Source organism: Rhincodon typus, chromosome 23 (assembly GCF_021869965.1).
Source record: "Rhincodon typus isolate 14 chromosome 23, sRhiTyp1.1, whole genome shotgun sequence".
In the NCBI taxonomy this organism is placed as follows: domain Eukaryota; kingdom Metazoa; phylum Chordata; class Chondrichthyes; order Orectolobiformes; family Rhincodontidae; genus Rhincodon; species Rhincodon typus.
Window position 1 is genome coordinate 8,037,568 of NC_063354.1, and position 12,470 is coordinate 8,050,037.

General features: G+C 37.5%; 1 protein-coding gene across 5 annotated transcripts in view; it reads right to left on the reverse strand.

Moving 5' to 3' along the window:
• The window catches only part of aspscr1 (ASPSCR1 tether for SLC2A4, UBX domain containing), a 210,698-nt gene that overhangs the window by 188,950 nt on the left and 9,278 nt on the right, over window positions 1–12,470 (reverse strand). The window lies entirely within an intron of this gene.

Sequence of the window (12,470 nt, forward strand, 5' to 3'; positions counted from 1 at the left end):
TCTATGTAGTGCAGGAGCGTGATCATGCGGTAATAGTTAATTTTGTGGGTAATAAAGTTAATTATGTCAACCTTCAGAGTTCTACTCCCTCCATTAACTGAAAAACAATTGACTTTGGAGACAGGCTTGTTTGCACAAACCTGTTACTTCCAAACCACAATTTAAGATCCCAAGGAAACAAATGTATAAAATAGCTTAAAACTAAGAGAGAATAGGGGAAAATAAAATAAGTGCAGAAAGGTTATTATGGTACCATTCTGATAATTTGACTGGATTTATTATCATAATACTGGCTGATCATTCATGGGTAATAGGACAAAGACCCCAGTACAGTCTTCATAGTAAAAGAAGTTACAATGCAGGAGATAAAAAAAAGCACAGATTGAAATTCAATCTTCATTTGTAAAGTCATATATTGTTATTATTTGTCTATGCAACTGCTACAGATTCCTTTATCTGCATTTATAATAAAAACTACATAAATGTACAAACACTAATTCCAATGGTGACAACAAACTACCACATAGTGGAATGTAGGAACTGCAGATGCTGGAGAATCTGAGATAACAAGGTGTGGAGCTGGAAGAACACAGCAGGCCAAGCAGCATCAGAGGAGCAGGAAAGCTGACGTTTTGGTTCTGGACCCTTCCCGAAACGTCAATTTTCCTGCTCCTCTGATGCTGCTTGGCTTGCTGTGTTCATCCAGCTCTACACCTTGTTATCTCACATAGTGGAATGTTTTGATTCCAGAGTGGTAAACTTACATTTCCGTTATTAATATGGAAATGAGAATTTAAAAGTAAAAGTAAACAGCAAGCGCCCACATGTGAAATATGTTTAATATTAAATAAAATTAGGATTTGTTTTAGAATCAAAACATGTGATTTGAATAAGTTTTAGCACTGCATTATCAATCTCATAGTCTAGCAATAAAACAAGACCACCAAAGATCCTGAAATGTTATGATATCATAACTTGTATCTTAATATCATTTCAGGAAAGAATCTACCATACCTACTCAATTTGGTCTACATGGGGCTTTGATTCCACAAAGTTTTGGTGATTTCTAATGCCCTCAGGACAAGAAAATGTTGCCTTGCTGGTGATGCCCCAATCAAAATTAAACCCAAAACACCAACTGGAACTATGATGTTTCACTGTGACTTGTGCTTCAATTTGTTCACAGAGTTCTACAAATGTCATTTAGACTGTAATCATAGTATGTTGTTGACCTTCACTAATTATCACTGTATCCATATTCTGGGCTGCAACACACAGTTTCACAATACTGTCCCCAACGGTATTTTGTATGCTTTTTATTTGGCATGAATTTAACTTATATCAATCCCTGTTCACAGTTAAAAAGAAATTGACCAATTGTCTTAGTGACCTTTGGCTCCAGCACATTCTGGGGAGAAAAAAAACACAGGGAATGGTACAACTTCCAAACTCATTAACAAAGCTTTCATTTTTAAAAAGCAGGTGTCCAATTCAAATGGATTGTATAGGTATCTGGCACAAGTACACAGCCATTACAGACTTCAAAGTCAACATTACTAGGTTATCACCAACATGTTCAAAGTGTATACAATGCCAACGATGAATGTTTCAACTTTTATGCAGATAAAGGCTTGAGCTAAGTGTAATGTAAAGCTTCCCCTACATTTCTACTGTTCCTCAGAAAAATACTTTAATTCTAACTTAAGGAAAAAATCATAGAACTATTTGCCATTTCCTGAAATTAAACTGATAGAGTTAGTGAAAATATCACTAAATAATGGAGAATTCTACACCGAACCAAAACAGAAATTGTTGGCAAAACTCAGCAGGTCTGGCAGCATCTGTAGAAGAAAATAGAGTTAACATTTCAAGTTCTGTAACTCTTCATCGGGAAGAATGTTGTAAAATCACACCTTGTACAATTTGTAATCTGATGAAGAGTCATTGGACTCAAAATGTTAACTCTGCTTTCTTCCCACAGATGCTGCCAAACCTGCTGAATTTCACCAGCAATTTCTGTTTTTGTTTCAGAAACTCCAGCATCTGTAATACTTTGTTTTATCTCATTTAGGAACCATAAGACACAGCAAACTTTGTTTTAACCGACACCTTATGAAACAGCATTCTTGACAAAACAGGAAAAATTAAATACCTTGAATACCATGAAGTTTACTGCAGTATTCTGTCCAAATTTTATAGTTTTTAAAATTTATTTACTTCAGTGTAAATATACTTCCATTCAATTGAATGGCCACATGAAATATCAACAGTTGACTCAATTTCAAGTCAATTTCTCCACAAATACTGCCATCTACCATAATGTTCGAGTAGTCGGTTGAGGGTGTGAGTGAGAAGGTTCTCTGTCGGTGAGTTCTGTTTAACGCAAAGTTACACTCTTATTTAAGTGATTAATGCTATAAATAAAATGCAACAGTGATGTGCACACCTCCTGCATTACATTACTTAATGTGTGCTTTTACATTGATTATGTGGACTTCTTGACTATCTGGAATGTCTGATGAACCACCTGATCCCACAGGTGCCTGTTAATAAGAAGTGTGTTGTACTTAAATTCAGTACCTGGACTTTAGGGGCTAAATATTAACCCATACCATAGTAACAGCTGGTAGAGGAGGGGAGATATTAAACAGTTAAAGGAAATTCAATCCCAACATAGCAGTGGATATCAAGGCATCAGAGTATCCTGCCTTGAAGATGACTCCTACAGTGCAAGTTGATTTAAAATTTAACTGCTCCTTCCATTGATCCAACTGTTCCTGACTTCAGTTCCATTCTGACCTACCAGGGAATGTCTTGAAGGTTGTCTGGCTACAGTCTTCCTCTACTGGTTTCCCTCCAGTTCATTTGACAGCCATCCACTTGGTAGACTGACAAACAGGAGACAGAAATTTCTCTTACTAACATTGGTAACATAATTGTATGCTTATTTTTGCTATTGCTTCAAATTTTGTCATCATTCGTACTCTCTTCACCTCCCTGTAAAAGTCAGGGCACATGTAACTATGGACTACTGTCCAGAGCATTTGTGCTACTAACTCCATTTTCTGTTCACCAGTGGCAGACCTGCAGACACAAGTAAAACTACAGATAGCGGATTTAGTAACATATATGTCAGAAGCAAGTTTTCAGCATCCTGGAAGCCAAACTAAATAAATAATACATCAGTGACCAGAGAGACATGCATCTCATTGTTGTAGGCTATATTTACACCATGAGCTTTTTAATTGAGTATGATGATGTGATAAAGCATGTTGTTAAACCATTTACACAGATTGTTTACACAAAAGGTTGTTAAAGCAAACCAAATATGTCACTAAGCTGCATTGGAATTTTACACCTCTTGATTAGCAGTACACACAGATTTCATTCTATTCCGTTTATCTCCTTTCAATTCAAATCCTGGCAAGCACAATTCTTACATTCTTTTGTAAAAGTTCACAGGCCTTCAGCCAAACTTATGACTAAATAAAATTACAAACTTCAGGAGAGGAATCAAAAGTTACTGGGAAAGTGAATGAGAGGAATGTCAGATCAGCCATGATCCTAACAAATGACGAAGCAAGGTCAAGGGGCTGAATGGCGTACATCAGTTCCTATTTCTTATGGTCTTGTGTCAAAGTTGATAGTTCTTAAATATCTTCAATTTTTAAATTTTATATTTCAGTGATAGAATTCATGTACTCACAGTCACGATTCTATGTAAAATAAACTAATTTGATTAAAAGTGGTGGCATAGTGGCAATATGACTGGACTGGTAATCCAGAGGCCCAGGCCAATGCTTCGTGAATGTGCGTTGAAATTCCACCACATAAACTAACGGAATTTAATCTTGACTAGTAAATCTGCAAGTGTGAAGCAAGACACAGTACTGGAGACCATGAAACTATCTGGGTCACTAGCATCCTTTAAGAAAAGAAATCTGCCATCTTTATCTGGTCTAGCCTACGCGTGACTCCAAGGCTACTCTTAACTGCCCTCTAAAATGTCAGTTTAAGAATAATTTAGGTCTTGCCAGTAACACCCTTAGGCCATGAAAGAATTTTTAAAAATTCTGAAAATTAATCATAATGTCCTGTAATACCATGGTGAAAATGCTTGAATTTTAGAAATCCAACTACTACTGAAACACAGTTTTTGGGCGTTATGAATTTAGAGCAGACGTGCAGTTGTAGGAAACTTTTTTCCAACAACCAGATGCCTCAAAGAGTTTAACAGACAACAAAGTCTTTTCAAAGCAACAAAGAAATTGCTGGAGGAACTCAGCAGATCTGACAGCATCTGAGGAGAGAAAGTAGAGTTAGCATTTTGGTCCAATGTTAAGTGTAGCCACTGTTGCCATGCTGGATAATGTGGCAACCATTCACACATTATAAAATCCCACTTACAGCAATGTGATCATGACCTCATTGTCTGTTTCTGTGATGTTGACTGGGGAATAAATATTGGCCAGCACACTTGTGACAACTCCCCTGCTCTTCTCTGCAACAGTGCCACAGAAGTGGGGCATCCATTTAAGGTCTTAACTAAAAGATCGCTCTTGCAATAATACAGCTCTACTTGAGTACTGTCTTGGACTGTTAGTCTTTCTTAAATGGGGAGAAAATTCAGAAATCTGAAGGACAAACAAACTTGGGAATCCTAGTCCAGGATTCTCTTAAGGTAAACCTGCAGGTTGAGTTGGTAGTTAGGAAGGCAAATACAACGTTAGCGTTTATTTCAAGAGGACTACAATATAAAAGCAGGGATGTACTACTGAGGTTTTATAAGGCTCTGGTCAGACCACAGTTAGAGTTTTGTGAGCAATTTTGGGCCCCATACCTCAGAAAGGATGTACTGTCCCTGGAGCGGGTCAACATCACGAGAATGATCTCAGGAATGAAAGGCTTAACATATGAGGAAAGTTTGGGGACTCTGGGTCTATACTCGATGGAGGTTAGAAGGATGAGGGGGATCTAACTGAAACTTACAGAATACCAAACAGCGTGGACAGAGTGGATGTTGAGAAGATGTTTCCATTAGGAGAGACTAGAACTTGAGGACATAGCCTTAGAGGAAAGGGAAGACCGTTTAGAATGGAGACGAGGAGAAACTTTTTCAGCCAGAGAGTAGTGAATCTATTGAATTCATTGCCACTGAAGGCTGTGGAGGCCAGGTCATTAAGAATATTTAAGACAGAGATAGATAGGTTCTTGACTGTCAAGGGGATCAAAGGTTATGGGGAGAAAGCAGGAGAATGCGGTTCAGAAACTTATCAGCCACGCTTGAACAGCAAAGCAGACCCAATGGGCTGAATGGCCTAATTTCTGCTTCTATGTCTTATGGTTTTGTGGTGTTATATGCTTTAACCCTAGAATATCTCAAAATGATACATGCAACTGCAAAATTTGGGGTTTAAGAGAGCTATGCATTCAACAATAATACAATTAAAACTTTTTTCAATCTGTCCAAACTCTCTATCAAAATAGATTACAACAAATGAAAAGAAAACATACAAAAAAGCAAAGAGTAGTGGGAAACTAGTAGACTGGGAAATCTTTAAAGGCCAACAGAAAGCCACAAAAAAAGTTATAAAGAAAAGTAAGATAGTTTATGAGAGTAAACTAGCTCAGAATATAAAACAGGCAGCAAAAGTTTCTATAAATATGTAAATCATAAAAGAGTGGCGAAGGTAAACATTGGTCCTTTAGAGGATGAGAAGGCCAATTTAATAACTGGGAATGAGGAAATAGCCGAGACATTAAGCAGTTACAAATAACACAAGACACAAATAACATGCCAAAAACTAATGGCAAGAAGGCTATAGCAGGTGAGGACCTAGATACTATCATCACTAAGGAGGTAGTGCTGGGCAAGCTAATGGGGCTAAAGGTAGACAAGTCTCCTGGCCCTGATGAAATGCATCCCAGGGTACTAAAAGAGGTGATGGGGAAATAGCAAATGCACTAGTAATTATTTACCAAAATTCACTGGACTCTGGGGTGGTTCCCGCAGATTGGAAAACAGCCAATGTGACGCCACTGTTTAAAAAAGGAAGTAGACAAAAAGCAGGTAACTATAGGCCAGTTAGCTTAACTTCGGTAGTGGGGAAAATGCTTGAATCTATCATTAAGGAAGAAATAGCAAGACATCTGGATATAAATTGTCCCATTGGGAACACCCAGCATGGGTTCATGAAGGGTAGGTCATGTTTAACTAATTTGGTGGAATTCTTTGAGGACATTACTTGCATGGTGGACAATGGGGAACCTGTGGATGTGGTTTATCTGGATTTCCAGAAGGCATTTGACAAGGTGCCACACCAAAGGCTGCTACATAAGATAAAGTTGCACGGTATTATAGGTAATGTATTGGCATGGATAGAGGATTGGTTGACCAGTAGAAAGCAAAGAGTAGGGGTAAATGGGTGTTTTTCTGGTTGGCGGTCAGTGGCTAGTGGTGTGCCTCAGGGATCAGTGTTGGGACCGCAATTGTTTACAATTTACATAGGTGATTTGGAATTGGGGACTAAGTGTGGTATGTCAAAATTTGCAGATGACACTAAGATGAGTGGTAGAGCAAAGTGTGCACAAGACACTGAAAGTCTGCAGAGGGATATAGATAGTCTAAGTAAGTGGGCAAAGGTCTGGCAGATGGAGTACAATGTTGATAAGTGTGAGGTCATCCATTTTGGTAGGAATAACAGCAAAATGGACTATGTTTTAAATGGTAAAAAATTGCAGCACGCTGCTGTGCAGAGAGACTTGGGTGTCCTTGTGCATGAATCGCTAAAAGTAGGATTGCAGGTGCAGCAGGTAATTAAAAAGGCAAATGGAATTTTGTCTGCCATTGCTAGAGGGATGGAGTTTAAAAACAGGGAGGCTATGCTGCAGCTGTATAGGGTCCTGGTGAGGCCACACCTGGAGTACTGTGTGCAGTTTTGGTCTCCTTACTTGAGAAGAGATATACTAGCATTGGAGGGGGTGCAGAGGAGATTCACTCGGTTGATTCCAGAGTTGAGAGGGTTGGATTATGAGGACAGACTGAGTAGACTGGGATTATACTCATTGGAATTCAGAAGAATGAGGGGAGATCTTATAGAAACATAAGATTATGAAGGGAATAGATAAGGTGGAGGCAGGGAGGCTGTTTCCGCTAGCAGGTGAAACTAGGACGAGAGGGCATTGCCTCAAAATAAAGGGAAGCAGATGTAGGACTGAGGTCAGGAGGAACTTCTTCACCCAAAGGGTTGAGAATCTGTGGAATTCCCTGCCCAGTGAAGCAGTTGAAGCTACCTCGCTGAATGTTTTTAAGGCAAGGCTAGATAAATTTTTGAACAGTAAAGGAATTAAGGGTTATGGTGAGTGGGCGGGTAAGTGGAGCTGAGTCTCAAAAAGATCAGCCATGATCTTATTAAATGGCGGGGCAGGCTCGAGGGGCCAGATGGCCTACTCCTGCTCCTGCTCCCAGTTCTTATGTTCTTATGTAAATCATACATCAGGTACACAACTTTAAATGATTACATTGGATGTCCTAGTCCCGAAAGGATTCACAAGACTTTTCTCAAGTGAAACAAGCTACATTGACCTCTCACAGATTATAAAACCATGAAACCAAAGTGTTATTTTCGGGTCAGAAACTATACACTGCATTAATGCCTTAATGTGCGAATATCACTATTATGTCCACTTTGTACATTACAGTCAGTAATAAACTTGCAATTCTACACAATGTCCTCCAAAATAACGAGTATTATTGCACTTCAGAATTGGCTTTGTAATTTGCTAAGAACAACTAACGAATCAACAGGTTGTTAATTCTGCACAAATCACACTTAACATATATTCCCCCTAATAAAAGTTAGTACCATAAACTATTTTCACAAATGGAACATTACTAATAATATTTCAAATTTTATTTGTAAAAGAAAATATAGGCTGATTACTCACCAAACTCAATTAGGAATTAATTCTCAAACCAGGATATTATCGAATAGCAAAGCAGTATTATTCCTGCTCCTACGTCTTATGCTCATATTCCCACCGTAATAAAATCTTACTTGAAATTTCATTTTAAACTGGAGGAGATTGGGTTGCTTTTCTTAAAAGTGTAACATACCACAATGGGTACAGAACTCTGCAGTTTGCTCTCATAAACAATTGCTATTATTTAAGTGTAGTTATATTAAACCAAAAACACAGAATTATCAACACCAGCAAACCTCGATATCTTCATTTTCCTGTGCTGTGCTTTAAGTCTGACCTTACTATATACACTTATTTTCAGAAAGGAAAATGAAGCAGCAGCAGCAGCCACAGATCCAGTCTACATTTTACAGTCAATTATTATTGTTAATTATAAACAAGCTATTGAATTATTTGTTTCATGAGGTAGTTGGGGATAGTGTGTGTGCATGCATGCATGTGCCTGTGTCCTTGGGGGAGGGAGGTGGCCAGGAGGGGTGTGCCTGAAGTTTAGTCATTACTTATGCAAATATGCCTTGGTAAGAAACAATTAGATTAACTGTCAGCCACACGCTGCCCAGTGAATCTTTACTGTTGTGCAATAATCATCGAATTGGGAAATGTTATACAAAATTGAAAGGACAAACATAAGAAATTTTTTAAAAAAATACAAAATGAGACAACCACTGGCAGTGTGCTTCTTACACCAGTACAATGCAAAATGCATTCATGAAATGCAGCCAAATGCTTTCCACTTCTCATACAATAAACTTGAATCTACCCTCAGAAAATACTTCACAGATTCTAATTACTGTAACTACATCATCACAGAATATATCTAGCTACCCACTTATCACATTGTTACCTTGGCATTAAATCAATAGTTGTGTTAGTAGGCACAGTTCCCACCTTCCAAATACTGCTGGCTCACCGAGAGGCTGGAACTCCACTGGGCTCTTTTTCAAACACTTGCGGCTGCTTCTTGGTACTAGCCTTTGAACAATTTGCAGTTTAGGATTATTGTTCCAAAATTATACCCAAAAATCAACTTTTCTGAGTTGCCAGAAGATGATGCCAATGAATCCCTGGAACTTACAAATCCTCTTGTCTCTGAAAATCAGTTTTTAGATTTGTATTGGCTAGAAGGAAATTGCATCATCATTGAAACACTCAATTCTGAACGGTTGATGCAAAAGTTGTATTTTGAACTGCGCCTAAATTCTAGAATACAGGATGGGTTGAGAGTTCACTTCTCCCAACTGCTTTAGAATATAGCTGCTGTTGCTGTTCAAAACTGGGGACATTCATATATGTAAATTAAAGTAATTATCACTTCTACAACTGAAACACTCGATTGCATCTACAATTCACGCTTTAGCCACTGTGTAAAAGGTGATCTTCTTGAAATTTCTGTCAAGGCTACTTGTCTCACTTAGCTTCAGTGACTTATGGCTAATGGAGTCATAGGAAATATTTTAATGTAATTATGCAGTGGGTTGTGGTTGTGATAGCCTGAAATGTGATGGAAGCAGATTTAGAAGTTAATTCTAAAAGAGGATTGAATAAATGTTTGAATGAGACCAAAAAGTAGAACAATGGGAAAAAATAAGGGAAGATGGGCCATATCATCCTAACACTCAGCTGTTGAACTCTTTAAAAATCAAAAAAATTAAGAGTCACCCAAAGGATATTCCCTCAACCTGTAAATCCTCCGTCAATAATGGCTACAGAATATTTGGTGATTCTTTCCCCAACTCGTATAACTTATTGAGCTTGATACACTTTGAGATACTAGAGACCACAGAGTTCGATGAATGATGGAGTACCACTTCAGCACAAACTTGCATTAGCTAGCACCATGCATCAGTACTACAATAATGATAATGGAAGAATCAATGACTTCATTTGTCATACTGGCAGTACCTGCACCAGAGAAAGAAAAAGCAAATTGTCTCTCTCAATCTTCCAGAAGTTCAGATCTTTTTGTAAATTATAGAAAGTTACAAAAATTAGAATGTTCTCTTGTCTCCAAGGAAGCTTATTTGCTAGACGGGAACATGAGCGAAGCTACAGAGGCATGAAACAAAAATTTGTTCTGAGATGCATCACTGAAGACAGTCAAACTGGGCAGTTGAATTCATCTGGCTTTGGATCACGAACACCCAGAATCCCTCAACCAGTACCGATGTGGTGGCAACTGCTACCTTCTTTTTGTCTAGTTCTTCTGCAGTCATTTTTTCATTTTATAATAGAGGTGTGAAAATTAAATTCACATGATTACTCTCCAGTAACTCCACAGCAGCTAGATCTTCCTCATTCTTTACCAAGTCATCAACAAACCTTTTATCGAGTTCCAACAAAAGGTCGTTGATTTGAAAAGTTATTGTTACCTCTCTCTCCGGTGGTTCTGCCTGACCTGAATATTTCAACATTTTTGTTTTCATTTCAGATTTCCAGCAAATGCAACACTTTGCTTTTGTACTTCGAAGATCCGTCTCTAAACAATTCAGAGTTCATTGTTACAAGTCAATGGGCAGGAACTCCACAAACGCACACAAATTTCATTTGATTCATAGGTCCCTAATGTGTAAATCTACATCGGTCGTCAATTAGAACCACGTGCAAAGCAGAAAAATATAGAGCACCGCATCACATTCATAAAGCAATATTGCGTAAATCTTGCAGGGGTGGAGGACCTTCCATCTAATAATTTTATAGTTTCCTCCTTGTAGCCAAAATATGATCATTCAGTACTACCTGAATCAACCTTTCATTAGTGTATGGACAAAAGCCAAATAAAGGATTTTTTTTTTTTTAAAAAAACCGCTGTTCTCTCAGTTCCATTCAGATTTCTTAGTTCCTACTGCAAAGAGTCAACCCATTGCCAGCATTTTCCTTTTCTTTCTTGTGGACAAGGCCAGAATAAGTTGATATTCTGTGAACATTGCAGGCAAAACTTTTATTGTTATGCAAGTGTTGGTTTTGGGAGGAGGAGAGGCACCAGTGCAACGTCTGTCATGGCACCTTTATCAAAGGGTTATGACTAGCCTTTATGTTTTTATTTATCTTCCAGCATGCCTATTCTGGTGAACCTGTCACCATGTTAAAGATACTTCAATTTGAGAATAAAAATTATACCCAGAGAAACAAGTTTTTTTCTCTCACAAACTCATGCTACAAACTTTTCATATCAATTGCTAAACTATAACTGCACGTCAGCATACTCAAGTCTACAGTAGCATCTCTAGATGGTTACTTCCTAGCTTCAATTAGAGTTTAGTAAAATGTGAATGGAAACAATTTGAAGAAAACAAGCCTGCAACTTTGGATTATGTCTTTCACATTCCAGTTTTAACATACACAACCTTCATTCACAATTTTTTTAATAAGCTTATCCCACACAATGTTGTATTCTGACTTCTTATTGTCTTCATCTTAAGCCAATCCATAAGGATTTAACAATACATCTTACAAATCAATTTTACTCTCCATCGAATAAAAATCTCAATATCATTATCTTCTTTTCACAGTTACATATTGTAGTTGCGAGGGGTGACAGTGTATGTCATTATTTCAAAAAGCAGAATCAGATTCTGTCTGTCCTTGACCTGCTCCTAATTCAAAATATTATTGTCTAAAAAATAGATTCTGAAAACCCATTTCCTCTGCCAGAGAAAACCAGAATCCAAAGGGATAATCTCAGAATTTCAGTTTGGTAATTTCAAAATGAAACCAGGAAGCATTTTTCCCCCACTCTCAGGATAATAGAAAACGTAAAGGCTGTGGATGCTAGGTCAATTGAACTTTCCAAAATTGAGACAGGCTTCTATTAGGCAAGAATAAGAAGATAAATTAAATATGATTGATGGATTGATTGATTAACAAGAGTTAAGTCACTTAGCACAGATACAAATAAGGACTATGATTCAAAGACAACTTACAAAAAGAAGTGAGTATATGGTAATTAGTCAACCCCTCCATCTGAAGGAGCAGAAACCAACTTTAAAGGTCAAGACACTCAGTTTATTAATGCAGTAGCAATTCAGTAATTCTCTTTTTCATCATAAGGTATCAAAAAACTTTTTTATATAAATTTTAAAACTGCTCCTGAAGAGAATAGTTTTCTGTTCTGGAATACTATGGCTTATGCCTCCTGTAGTCAAATACTTACACAAGTTTATCTTGGCAGTTTTTTTATGCCCTTACTTTATTCTAACCAGTATGCTTTACAGAAAAAAGTTAAGATTAACAGACTCTGTGGTGAAAATATTGCAATAGCATAAGCTCTATTCCTACAGTGTAATTGTCACAAATAAGATACAAATGTTCACTTTTTGACAATACTCTCGCCCTCTTCCTAGTTCAGTAATTAGGCACTTACCCTACACAATAAAGATCTACCTACATTGCTTTTTAGTTGGTTCTATGAATGATAGAGTTTTTTTTTAAAAACTCACAAGATAGTTTTGGTTAGAAAAGGAGAATGAGCTTTGGCTTTTGGAAATCAT